This window comes from Macaca fascicularis, chromosome 9 (genome assembly GCF_037993035.2).
Source record: "Macaca fascicularis isolate 582-1 chromosome 9, T2T-MFA8v1.1".
Taxonomy (NCBI): Eukaryota; Metazoa; Chordata; class Mammalia; order Primates; family Cercopithecidae; genus Macaca; species Macaca fascicularis.
This window is the reverse complement of record NC_088383.1, coordinates 30,412,978-30,426,677: the sequence shown is the minus strand read 5'-3', so window position 1 is coordinate 30,426,677 and position 13,700 is coordinate 30,412,978. Positions and strand designations below refer to the sequence as shown.

The 13,700-nt window shown below is 43.0% G+C and overlaps 1 protein-coding gene and 1 non-coding gene across 19 annotated transcripts in view; one reads left to right on the top strand and one right to left on the bottom strand.

Moving 5' to 3' along the window:
* The window catches only part of LOC102125303 (supervillin), a 275,990-nt gene that overhangs the window by 23,330 nt on the left and 238,960 nt on the right, over positions 1-13,700 (top strand). The gene's annotated exons all lie outside the window — the stretch shown is intronic.
* LOC123567058 (U6 spliceosomal RNA) lies at positions 1,697-1,798 on the bottom strand. The gene has a single exon (XR_006689753.1). It is a non-coding gene; the product is annotated as a U6 spliceosomal RNA (small nuclear RNA).

Sequence of the window (13,700 nt, the reverse complement as noted above, 5' to 3'; positions counted from 1 at the left end):
GTTGGCAGATAGCAGCCTGCAGGCCAAATCCCTCTTGCCACCTGTTGTGTAAATAAAGTTTTATTGGAACACAGCTACACTCATTCATTTATGAATTGTCTGTTTGCCCCAGAATAGCCAAGTTGCAGAGTTGTGAGAGAGACCTGTATGGCCCATACTGCCTAAAATATATGTACCATCTGGTTATTTACAGAAAAAAAACAATCTGCTGACTCCTACACACAGGATTATTTTCAAAGTGATTCAGGAACACGGCTGAAAAAATCAGATCGTGGAGGAATGTTGTAAATGAAAAGCAATAGCTTTGTTCCAGAAGCAACACATTTTTAATGGTTCCTGTTAAACTTCTTTTAGTGGTTATTACTAATAGTTGTATAACTCCTCACTCAGCCGTTTCTGATGTATGTGCTTTGGGTTGCCTCTGTTTGATAGACCACGTTCACATGCACACACACACACACACACAGAGGCATGCACAACTTCTTAGTTTTATCAGTACATGAATTCCTCTCTTGATTACCACTGCAGTTTTTTTTTTTTTTTTTTCTTTTTTGAGATGAACTCTTGCTCTGTCTCTCAGGCTGGAGTGCAGTGGTGCCCTTGGCTCATTGCAACCTCTGCCTCCCAAGTTCAAGCAATTCTTCTACCTCAGCCTCCTGAGTAGCTGGGATTACAGGCACCTGCCACCATACCCAGCTAATTTTTTTGTATTTTTAGTAGAGACGGTGTTTCACCATGTTGGCCAGGCTGGTCTCAAACTCCTGATCTCAAGTGATCCACCTGCCTCAGCCTCCCTGTGCTGGGATTACAGGCGTGAGCCACTACACCCAGCCCTACCATTGCAGTTTTAATGTTCATAAACCTCTGTATCTTGTTGCATCTGTTTCCTACCTTTTATCTTAGGTGCCAAATTTTATAAGATGAAGGGACTAGTACCACTAGCCTTCCGCATTCCTCTCTTTTCCTCTTGTCCATCTTTCAGCTTTTCTCGGCTATGTCTTTATTTTTACAGTGTTGAGTCTGATAACATTTGCCTTCTCTATCTGGAAATATTTTCCTTGCATTGCCCATTGGGCGAGTCTAAAGGTTGCAAGCTATCTTAGTCCCTTTATTGTTGCTGTAAAGGAATACCTGAGGTTGGGGAATTTATAAAGAAAAGAGGTTTATTTGGCTCACGATTCTGCTGCTGGAAGATTGGGCATCTGGGGAAAGCCTCAGGCTGCTTCCACACATACTGAAAGGCAGAGAGGAGCTGGTGTGTGCAGAGATCAGATGGCGAGAGAGAAGGCAAGAGAGAGAGGAAGAAGGTCCCAGGCTGTTTCTAATAACCAGCTCTCCCGGGAACTAATAGAGTAAAAATTCACTCCCTGTCTCCCCACCCCCCAAAGAGAGCATTAATCTATTCATGAGAAATCCACGCCCATGACCCAAACACCTCCTGTTAGGCACCGCCTCCAACATAGAGGATCAGATTTCAAGCAGGTTGCAAAGGGTCGAATATCCAAACCACAGCACAAGCCAATGAGCAGTGTTAATGTAAATACTGTCTATAGCAGAGCCAAGTAGTGCTTGCTGTGATTATACTTCCTTTTTTTTAATTCTAATATCACGACTGCCGCATCACTCAAAGTAGATAGTTCTTAATATCTTTTTCTTTAAATTTTTTTTAACTTTTATATTTTTATTAAAATATATTTAAAAATTGGAACACTTCATGAATTTGCATGTCATCCTTGCGCAGGGTCCATGCTAATGCTCTCTGTATCGTTCCGATTTTAGCATATGTGCTGTAATCCACCCGCCTTGACCTCCCCAAGTGCTGGGATTACAGGCATGTGCCACTGTGCCCAGCTGCTCTAATATCTTTTCCAATTGAGTTCATTCTGCTAATTTTTACCAGTTGCTCTAAATCATGGCACTTTTTTTTTCTTTTGAGACAGAGTCTTACTTTGTGTCACCCAGGCTGGAGTGTAATGGCGTGATCTCAGCTCACTGCAACCTCCACCTCCCGAGTTCAAGTGATTTTTGTGTCTCAGCCTCCTGAGTAGTTGAGATTACAGGGTGCACCACCACACCTGGCTAATTTTTGTATTTTTAGTAGAAACGGAGTTTCACCATGTTGGCCAGGCTGGTCTGGAACCCCTGACCTCAGGTGATCTGCCCACCTCGGCCTCCCAAAGTGCTGGGATTACAGGCGTGAGTCGTGGCGCCTGTCCAATCATGGTGCATTTGAACCATGTCTCTCCTGCATTTTGTTGGTGGCATTTGTTTTCCCTTGAGATTATTAATTAATTAATTAATTTATTTATTTATTTATTGAGATGTAATCTTGCTCTGTCACCCAGGCTGGAGTACAGTGGCACGATCTCACCACACTACAATCTCCACCTCCCAGGTTCAAGTGGTTCTCCTGCCTCAGTCTCCCCAGTAACTGGGACCACAAGCGTGTGTCACCACGCCTAGCTAATTTTTGTATTTTTAGTAGAGACGGGGTTTCACCATGTTGGCCAGGATGGTCTCGAGCTCTTGACCTCAGGCGATCCACCCCCTTCGGCCTCCCGAAGTGCTGGGATTACAGGCGTGAGCCACCACGTCTGGCCCCCTTGAGTTTTTTATTGTTTTTTTTTTTTTTTTTGGTGTGTGTGCCTTGTTGAGGGAAGAATTGTGCCTCCTTGACTATTTCCCTAAAATCCTCTAGTTTCTAACCCATTTGTCTATTGCTTGAATAAATGATTCTTTTTGAAGACATTCTTTGTGGATTCCACTCACTGATATCCTAATGGCTTCCTAGATTTGCAGTTGTTGATTTTCCTTAAATTCTAGGCTTTGTTCCACCATGTGCTGGATGCCACATCTCTCTTTGCCTGTGTTTTACCTTCATTTTTTTTTGAAATATGTTTAATATTCTCAAGTGACTTATTCCGATTGAGGCTCGCTTTCGGAGTCTTATGTGTTTGAAAACATCTTTGATTGATATGGGTTTATAGGCTTGAAATAAATTTTTCTTTAACCTTCAAAAATCTTGCCGTATTGTTGTGGATTTGAAAAGGCACATGCTGGTCTGTTTGTTATTAACTGACTCTTTTTTTCTTTTTGAAAGCTACTGGAGTTTCTTTTTTTCTCTTTATTCCTCAATATTCTGCAATATTTATTAATACAATTATATAGTAATTTGACAGTGAATGTCTAAATGTGAGTCTTTGCTCATTTATTGACTTTGGTAGTCAGTGGGTGTATCAGTCAGGTTCTCGTCACACAAAAATCACACAGAAATTTGAACAGGGAAACTAAACAATCATTAATTTGTAGCAGGGGATTAACTACTCAGAGGAAAAGAGAACTGAAAGAATACAGGAATGGTTGGCTGGGTGCAGTGGCTCACGCCTATAATCCCAACACTTTGGGAGGAGGCCAAGGCAGGCAGATTGCTTGAGCCCAGGTATTTGAGACCAGCCTGGGCAATATGGTGAAACCCTGTCTCTACAAAAAATTAAAAAATTAGCTGGGCATGGTGGCACGCACCTGTAGTCCCACATACTCGGGAAGGTGAGGTGGGAGGATTGCTTGAGCTCAGGAGTTTGAGGCTGCAGTGAGCCATGATCACACTCCAGCCTAGGTAACAGAGTGAGACCCTACCTCAAAAAAAAAAGTTAGAAAGAATATAAGAGTGACCCATATATTGAGCAGCTCCTCCCTCTAGGGCTGAGACAAGATCGAGTTCAGAAGCGGCTGCCTCTTGTGCACCCCCAAATCTGAAATTCAGATCTCAGGGCATGGCTTCATGGCCCATTGAGGCAGCACAGTTTGGGGAGGAGCTGCATGCTAGCCCATGTGGAATACCGCTTGCTCAAGTGTTTAAAACACTGCTAGGAAACCACCCACCTACTGGGTGCCTGCAAGCCTCGCTGGGAGCCTGCTGGGTGCTGGGAGTACTCACTGCTGGAGTGTCTGCCAGACTTACCGGGAACCACCTGCAGGGTGCTGCCAAAACTCACTGGGGTGACACTCCTGGGTATTCCACAGGCTGCTAGCTGCTGCAGGCACAAGCTGGTGAGAGCATACCCCATAGGAGAAAAGCCCCTTCTTCCTGCACGACTCCTCCAGCACCCTCAACAAGCAAAGCTTAACCTGATGTCAGCTGGCCAAGGGGAGACATTGACCACACCCAGCTCCCATAATTCAAAGGAAGGCAAAGAAGGGTATCTTTGCAGCTGAGAGGTAACATGTGGATAAACAGCAAACATCTTGAAGTCTAAAAAATTGTCTCCTTAGCTCTGGGGAGTTGCTTGTACAGGTTAAGCATCCCTAATTCAAACATTTGAAATGCTCTGAAATCCAAAACCTTTCCAGTGCCAACATGACATGACACTCAAAGGTGATGCTCATTGGAGCACGTAGGGTGTCAGATTTTTGGATTAGAGATGCTCAACTGGTGAGTACAATGTAAATATTCCAGAATCCAAAAATGTCTGAAATTCGAAACACTTCTGATCTCAAGCATTTTGGATAAAGGATACTCAAAGTGCATTATTTGTTTGATAATTTCTTCCTCTTTCCCCCGCCCCACATTTTTCTGTGGTTTTTAGAACTCTGATTAGTCAAACGTTAGGCTTCTTCAGTTCCCTCTCTGGCTTTTTTTTTTTTTTTTTTTTTTTTGAGATGGAGTCTTGCTCTTTCACCCAGGCTGGAGTGCAGTGCTGAGATCTCAGCTCACTGCAAGCTCCGCCTCCTGGATTCAGGCCATTCTTCTGCCTTAGTCCCCCTACCCGAGTAGCTGGGTTACGGCGTCTGCCACCACACCTGGCTAATTTTTGTATTTTTAGTAAGGACAGGGTTTCACCATGTTGGCCAGGTTGCTCTTGAACTCTGGACCTCAGGTGATCCACCCACCTCGGCCTCCTAAAGTATTGGGATTACAGGCGTGAGCTACCGCACATGGCCAAAATCTTTTGTTTTCTGATAACTGATTCTTTTCTCATTGCTGATGTAAGTTTGTACATTTTTTAAAAAGTTATTTTTACCATCATTTTAGTGGGCCAGACTACCTGAGTTTAAATCACAGCCCTGATATCTACTAGCCATGTGACTGTTCTAAGCCTTCATTTCTCATGTATGAAATGGGGATGATAATAGTGACCTAGGTTATAAATCATTAGAGTATAAATGAACTAATACATGAAAAGTCCTTAGCACAGTGCCTGGCATGTACTCACTGCTTTAAAGATAGCTTTAGCTATGATTATTTGTAAATATACTACATTATACTGATTATAATCCATTTAATCATTATTTTGAAAGCACTTCTAGTCTGTAAAATATAATTTCTTTGGTCTTATTAATTACCACTACTACTGCTATCACTGTTACCACTGCTACCACAGATATCTTCAAGCAAGCGGATGTAGGAATTAATAGAAATTTGGTTTAAGGGCAAATTAATGGCATAAGATTTGGAGACATTTACTCAGGATACAAAATCAATATGCAAAAAAAACAAGCATTCCTATAAACCAACAATAGACAAGCAGAGAGCCAAATCATGAATGAACTCCCATTCACAATTGCTACAAAGACAATAGCTAGGTATACAGCTAACAAGGGATGTGAAGGACCTCTTCAAGGAGAACTACAAACCACTGCTCAAGAAAATAAGACAGGATACAAACTAATGGAAAAACATTCCATCCCCATGGATAAGAAGAATCAATATCATGAAAATGGCCATACTGCCCAAAGTAATTTATAGATTCAATGTTATTCCCATCAAACTACCACTGACATTCTTCACAGAATTAGAAAAAATCTACTTTAAATTTCACATAGAATCAAAAAAGAGCCTGTGTAGGCAAGACAATCCTAAGCAAAAAGAATAAAGCTGGAGGCACTACCTACCTGACTTCAAACTGTATTACAATGTGACAGTAACCATAACAGCATGGTACTGGTACCAAAGCAGACATATAGACCAATGGAACAGAATGGAGACCTCAGAAATAACACCACACATCTACGACCATCTGATCTTTGACAAACCGAGCAACAAAAAAGCAATGGGGAAGGATTCCCTATTTATTAAATGGTATTGGGAAAACTGCCTAGCCATATGCAGAAAATAGAAGCTGGACCCCTTCCTTATACCTTACACAAAAATTAATTCAAGATGGATTAAAGACTTAAATATAAAACCCCAAACCATAAAAACCCCAGAAGAAAACCTAGGCAATACCATCCAGGACATAGGCATGGGCAAAGAACTTCATGACAAAAACACCAAAAGCAATTGCAACAGAAACCAAAATTGACAAGTGGGATCTAATTAAACTAAAGAGCTTCTGCACAGCAAAAGAAACTATCATCAGAGCGAACAGGCAACCCACAGAATGGGAGACCATTTTTGCAATCTACCCATCTGGCAGAGGTCTAATATCCAAAATCGACAAGGAACGTACACAAATTTACAAGAAATAAAACAACCCCATCAAAATGTGGGCAAAGGATATGAACAGACACTTCTCAAAAGAAAACATTTATACAGTCAACAAACGTGAAAAGAAGCTCAACATTACTGATCTGAGAAATGCAAATTCAAACCACAATGAGATACCATCTCACACCAGTCAGAATGGCAATTATGAAAAAGTCAAGAAACAACAGATACTGGAGAGGATGTGGAGAAATAGGAATGTTTTTATACTGTTGGTGGGAATGTAAATTACTTCAACCATTATGGAAGACAGTGTGGTGATTCCTCAAGGATCTAGAACCAGAAATACCATTTGGCCCAGCAATCCCATTACTGAGCATATATCCCAAGGAATATAAATCATTCTACTATAAAGACACATGCATACATATGTTTATTGCAGCACTATTCACAATAGCAAAGACATGGAACCACCCAAATGCCCATAAATGATAGACAGGCATGAGCCACCATGCCCAGCCAAGTCAGTTTATTAAAAGTAGCTCAGTGTATACCCAAAGGAATATAAATCAATCATTCTATCATAAAGAAACATGCACATATATGTTCATTGCAGCACTATTTACAATAGCAAAGTCTTGAAATCAGCCTAAATGCCCACCAATGATAGACTGGATAAAGAAAATGTGGTACATATGGTGTGGTACAAATGTGGTACATGGAATACTATGCAGCCAAAAAAAGGAATGAGATCATGTCCTTTGCAGGGACATGGATGAAGCCAGAAGCCATTGTCCTCAGCAAACTTACACAGGAACAGAAAACCAGACACCACGTGTTCTCACTCGTAAGTGAGAGTTGAACAATGAGAACACATGGACTTAGGGAGGGGAACATCACACACCGGGGCCTGTCGGGGGGTTGCAGGACAAGGGGAGGGAGAGCATTAGGACAAATAGCAAACGCACGCAGGGCTTAAAATCTAGGTGATGGGTTGATGGGTGCAGCAAACCACCATGGCACACATTTACCTATGTAACAAACCTGCACCCTCTGCACTTGTATCCTGAACTTAAAGTAAAAAAAAAAAAAAAAAAAAGATTTGGAGACATTTAAATTTTCCTTCCTTGGAATTTTTCTTGCAACTTTTTAAATTTTGAAAATGTGATAGCTACAGAAAAGTGGGAAGAACAGTCTCTATTCTCCCTCCACCTCCTTTCTGTATGAACCCTGATGGTCACATTGGGGCCCTCCAGAAAATCTAGGATCATTTCCTCGTCTCAAGATCCTTAAATTTATCACATCTACAAAATCTTTGCCATATCAGGTAATATTCACAGGTTCCAGGAATTAGAATGTGGATATCTTTTGGGGGTCCATTATTCAGCCAACCACACATACCTTTTTTCCTTTTGTCCGTGAATAAAGTTAATATTTATACTAGCTTTGGCCATACCAAAAATCTCTTTGGGAAAGTTGCAAATTGGAGGAGAAAATGACCCCTTACATTTTTCTTTTAATTTCCAATATCCAGGGATAAAGAACTTCCAATGCTACTTCAAGGTTTATATCACTATATTTTAAAAAATTGTGAGGCTCTCATTCCTAGTCTCTTTACATTTCAAAGGCATTAATACCCCACTTTAGAAATCAGCACCAAATGTACATGGTTTAAACAGATCCATTGCATACATCTCAATCTGTTGTTACCTACGCGAGAAGTAATTTTTTAAATTGCTTCTTTAAATGTAGTAGGAGTTAAAGGAATTCCCCATTTCCTTCCCCAATCCCCTGAAAATCCCCAGGACTCCTGAGAGGTATCTGAGCATGTCTTTTGGTTTGGGTGATTAGGGCTTGAGTCACTCTGGGTTATCCTCTAGGATGGAGGGGGCAATGACATTGAACAGCTACCTGAATGGCCAATGAGGGGTCAAGTGTAGAATTCAGTTTCACCAATAAATGATTATCTTGGTTGTGAATGAAGGGAACAATTGCCGGGGGCAGGGGGGGATAATGATCAATACACTGAGAAATTAAATTTTAAGTGGAATTTGGTGAAGAAATTATTGAGACTTACTCTACATGAGAACCTATGTTAGATGCTTTGGAGGATTAAAAAAGAAGAGACCAGCACTTTGGGAGGCTGAAGTGGGAGGACCACTTGAGGCCAGGAGTTCCAGACCAGCCTGGGCAGCACAGTGAGAGCCTATCTCTACAGAAAAAAAAAGGAAAGAGAGGGAGAGAAAGCATGAGAAAGTCATTTCTGCTAGTGAGAGAGACATGGTATAAATGTTTCAAAATTATCTGTAAGGCAACGTATTTTGTGGCACAGTTTGGTGCATGCTCAGTTCCTCGGTGTACACACACACACACACACACACACACACGACACTGCAAGTTTAGGGAGTGGCGTGAGCTCTACAAGCTTAGAAAACTTATGAGAAAGCACAGACTTGGCTGAGGGAGGAGTGGTTGCGATTTTGAGCATGGTAGGCTGAGGCGCCCAGCTCACTGGAGCAGGAAGTACCAGTGAACTAGGATATTAATGAACAGTTCAAGAACCCACCTGAGGCTGGGCACAGTGGCTCACGCCTGTAATCCTAGCACTTTGAGAGGCCGAGGCGGGAGAATTATTTGATACCAGGAATTCGAGACCAGCCTGGCCAACATAGGGGGACATCCCATCTCTACAAAAAATAAAAAAAAATTAGCTGGGGGTGGTGTCATGTGCCTGTGGTCCTAGCTACTCAGGAGGCTGGGGTGGGAGGATCGCTTGAGCCCAGGAGTTTGAGGCTGCAGTGAGCTGTGATCATGCCAGTGCACTTCAGCCTGGGCGACTGATTTAGACCCTGGGCTCCCCGACAAAAAAACAAAAGCCCACCTGACGGTGACTTCGGAGGAGAGACTTGGCTTTTGCTATTAACTTTCCCCGACTGTTTGTCACTTCCACTGAGGAATCCCATTTGGGATGAGAAACACCCCACATTGCAGGGCACGGCTACCTGCAGGCAATCCTGGGAATCCCCCTGGACACTGGTGTCTGGATCCTTCTGATGCCTGCCTGCTGATTCCACGAGTCTGCTGGCCCCAGGCCAGGCTCTTTGCTGGAGCCCCAGCCACAGGGGCTGCTGGCGTGCACTTGGAGAACCAGCTGACAGAGGGCCTGTGTTCTATTCCCCTCCCCTTCTCTGCTTCACTTGCCATGAATGAACAGAACATGAGTGGAAAAGAGTGATGCATTTGGGGTGGAAGATCCATTGTCAAGAGCAGGGTTTCTGGCACCAGGTGGTGGAGAAGGAGAAAAGCCAGACATCTCTGGAGCAGTGAGGGGCTGGTCCGGGGAAGGGGAAGCGCAGAGGTGCTCAGCATCTGCCATTTGACCCCCACGGTGATCCAGGTTACCCTCAAATCCAGTGTTAGGAGGGAACGTTAAATAATGAACCCAGAGAAACGTTAAAAATAGCAGTGAAAAGCTATGAAAATGGGGGAATAATCCTGAATCTGTTTCAAGGTCAGAATTTTGTTTTTGTTTTTACCAAAACTAAGCTCTCTCTTTTTTCTGTATTAAAAACAAACACCTAGATCCTTTCACACTGCACCTTTGCCTACATGGGGCCCCTTCACCTTTTTGGACTGTCTTGGATGACAGCCTAAGATCCAAGATGGGTTCTTTTTTTTTACAGCAAAGTGAAAGGAAAGAAGACTCATTCATTTAACGACTATTTGTGAGGCAACCTGTCAAGTTGCATTAGAATCTGGGCCAGGTAGTGAGATCAGTAAGATTCTACCCTTTTTGTCCTAAAGTTTGAAGTCAAAGGAGGCAACTTCAACATAAATGATGTCAATGATGGGCTGAGTGTTGAGAGTTTGCATCAGGGACAGCTCAGAGAACAGCTGCGTGGGGACAGGACCTATCTGGGTGAGCAGATTGTCCACAGGTAATTCAGAGTCATCAAAGGTCAAAGGTCTGTGAGCTGTGCTTGTTTAGGGATTCATTTTCAGTGTCTCTATAATAAGTTTTGAACTGATGGCTGTTAGGGTTGCCAAAAGACAACCTTACCTTCTTTATGAAATGGTATAATTTTATTGATCATTTCTACCACATCTGATAAACCTCGTGAACATATGATCTGAGCTAACTTCCTGATGCTGGCTGCAGCTTTGCTCAGTATCCAGGGAGTATTTGAGTGAGCTCAGAAACACAGAGCCTGGGCTGCTTAGTGGGTCCATGCAGTTGTTAATCTCCCGCAGAACCCAGCGGGGAGGTCGGTGTGGATGGTTTTTGTCTTAGATCCAGTGAGACAGGTAAATTCTATAGGAAGACTCTGGTTGCACTGTTCAATGTGGATTTTTTCTCTTTGAGTAATTTTTCTTATTTTGATGGAACATTTATTCAAAATGTAGCACCTCCTCTGTCCTTTATGAAGTTATAGTATGGGACAGTTCATTGTGACACACTTTTTAAGCTCTTTACTTTTTTTTTTTTTTTTTTTTTTTTTTTTTTTTGGAGATGGAGTCTTGCTCTGTTACCCAGGCTGGAGTGCAGTGGTGTGACCTCAGTTCACTGCAATCTCCACTTCCGGGTTCAAGTGATTCTCCTGCCTCAGCCTCCCGAGTAGCTGGGATTACAGGTGCCCACGACCACGCCTGGCTAATTTTTGTTTTTTTAATAGAAACGGGGTTTCACCATGTTGGCCAGGCTGGTCTCGAACTCCTGACCTCAGGTGATTCACCCACCTCGGCCTCCCAAAGTGCTGGGATTACAGGCGTGAGCCACCCTACCCAGCCTACACCTCTTTACTTTTTAACATGCCACCGTATCTTGTCTGATGTGAGATTATTCATTTAGAAACATTTTATTTGGTCTTCCAAATACATTAAAATGTCAGCCACAAAAGATAGCTTGGGGCCTTATAACTGAACCATTTACTTATAAGATTTCAAGTGTCAAGTTGGAATAATTTTCTGCAAAACCTAAGTAACTATTTTATGAATACGTATTTGTGATGAATGATTTCCTACACAAATGAAGAATCTGTTTTAATAAAAAATGGTAACTGGATACATTATTAGATACAATTTTTTTATTTCCCTATTTTCAGTTTCAATAGGGAAAATTTTAATTTTCCCTGTTATTTCCTTATTTTATTTCCCTATTTCAATGAATGAAATCCTTCAATTATAAGCAACCCTAAGTCTCTTGAGGAAACTTGGGCATGATACATCTCTCTCTTCTCCCAAACTCAAACTAGCTTAAGCAAAACGTGGAATTTGTTGACATGAATAATAGGAAAATCCAAGGATGAGGCTGGCTGCAGATGGAACTTAAGAGTTTTTTGGGTATTGGCCTTATTCTCTCTTGGAGTTACAGGGGCCTGAGAGGTGGCCCCTGGAAGCTTTTCCAGCTTCAACCCAAAAAGAAAAAAGAGAGACCATCTTTCTTCTAGTGCTACTAAATCAAGTCTTGTGGAAGGAATCTCTTTGGCTGTGGACAGAGGAGTGGGTCTGTGCATGGTCTGTTTTTGCGGTGAGGGGTGGGTAGGGTATGGTTATAAGGAGAGAGGAAGAATTTCCAGATGAACAGAGTAGTATAATGCAGGCAAAAGCCATGTATGTCCACTGTAACACGCACATATGATCCACACCTGTGCGCACACTTCAGCCCTGCATCAGCTGGAACACAGGCGGCAGGGCTGGAGCGTGGAGAGGGAGGTGGCCCGACCAGCTGGGTCTACAGCTTGTCTGCTTCCTCCTGAGAACAATCAGGTGAGCCTTGAAGTGATGGGCTAAGGTGCAGTGCTTCTCAAACTTGTTTTTGTTAATACCCAAATAACCAAGAGGACTGAAATCGTGATTGCAGGTGGGGGTAGGGGTGCCATAGGTAACTCCTGGCTCAGGTAAAGAATGGAAATAGTGGCCAGGCATGGTGACTCACGCCTGTAATCCCAGCACTTTGGGAGGCCAAGGCGGGCAGATCATGAGGTCAGGAGATCGAGACCATCCTGGCTAACACGGTGGTGAAACCCCGTCTCTACTAAAAATACAAAAAATTACTCGGGCGTGGTGGCAGGCACCTGCAGTCCCAGCTACTTGGGAGGCTGAGGCAGGAGAATGGTGTGAACCCGGGAGGCGGAGCTTGCAGTGAGCCGAGACCGCGCCATTGCACTCCAGCCTGTGCGACAGAGCGAGTCTCCATCTCAAAAAAAAAAAAAAAAAAAAAAAGGAAATAGTAAGAATTTCTTCTCTCTATTATGATCTTTTGGAGGGGAGTCACTGAGCAGTGTGCCCAGAATTTTTCCTGTGTGACATTTTCAGGCTGTAGTGGGTGGAAAGATTTTGTAAATGTATCTTCTTGGTGAGAGGGTGTCCTCTGAATCTGCTGGTAGGTTGCAGTGTTTGCAGGGAAATATTCATCAAAGGGCTTGCTCCGTGAAGAACGTGACTTAGGATGATCTTTATTTTACACGCATTTCCATCATATGTAAGCAAAGTTAGGGTCTCAACATTCCCACCAGCACCTTCTTCATCCAACTCTCAAGCTTCTGTTTTGGCAAAGCGTTCGCTGTAGAAGCCTACACTTTGAGCCCATCCTTATTTTAGGTGAAATCATTTATTTCATCTATGTTTTTACTCTCTAGTGTGTCATCTCTTACTTTTTCACCTCTTGAAGATAAAAACCGATTCTGTCCTGAGTTTGGAAACCTTTCCTTGATAAGCCAGGGCCCATGTGCATAGAGCAAGCTTTTCAAATCACTTTACAGTTCCTTCCACACTTGTTGAAAGGGAGAGTTTAGAATACAAATCACTGTTCAGTAGCCAACTATATTACCAGCCCATCAATGCCCTGAGGGCACTGCATGGCAGACATTCTCCCACCGGTGCCTTCAGGTGCCCCGAGGCCTGGGCCTGAACTGGCCTTCCACCCTCTTGGCTGGAGATGTGGCTCCATCTGGCTTCACCTTCAGTGCCTCCTAACCCATCAGTAATACTCAGTAAAGAATTGAGCAAAACTTACTGAGAAAACAAAACCTCTTTGTGAGTTTTTATGGCTTCAACGTGTCCTGAGCTATCTTTAAAAGTAGAGCAACTTGGGTCGGACATGGTGGCTCACACCTGTAATCCCAGCACTTCGGGAGGCCGAGGCAGGTGGATCATCTGAGGTCAGGAGTTGAAGACCAGCCTGGCCAACATGGCGAAACCCTGTCTCTACTAAAAAATACAAAAATTATCCAGGTGTGGTGGCGGCACCTGTAATCCCAGCTACTCGGGGGGAGAA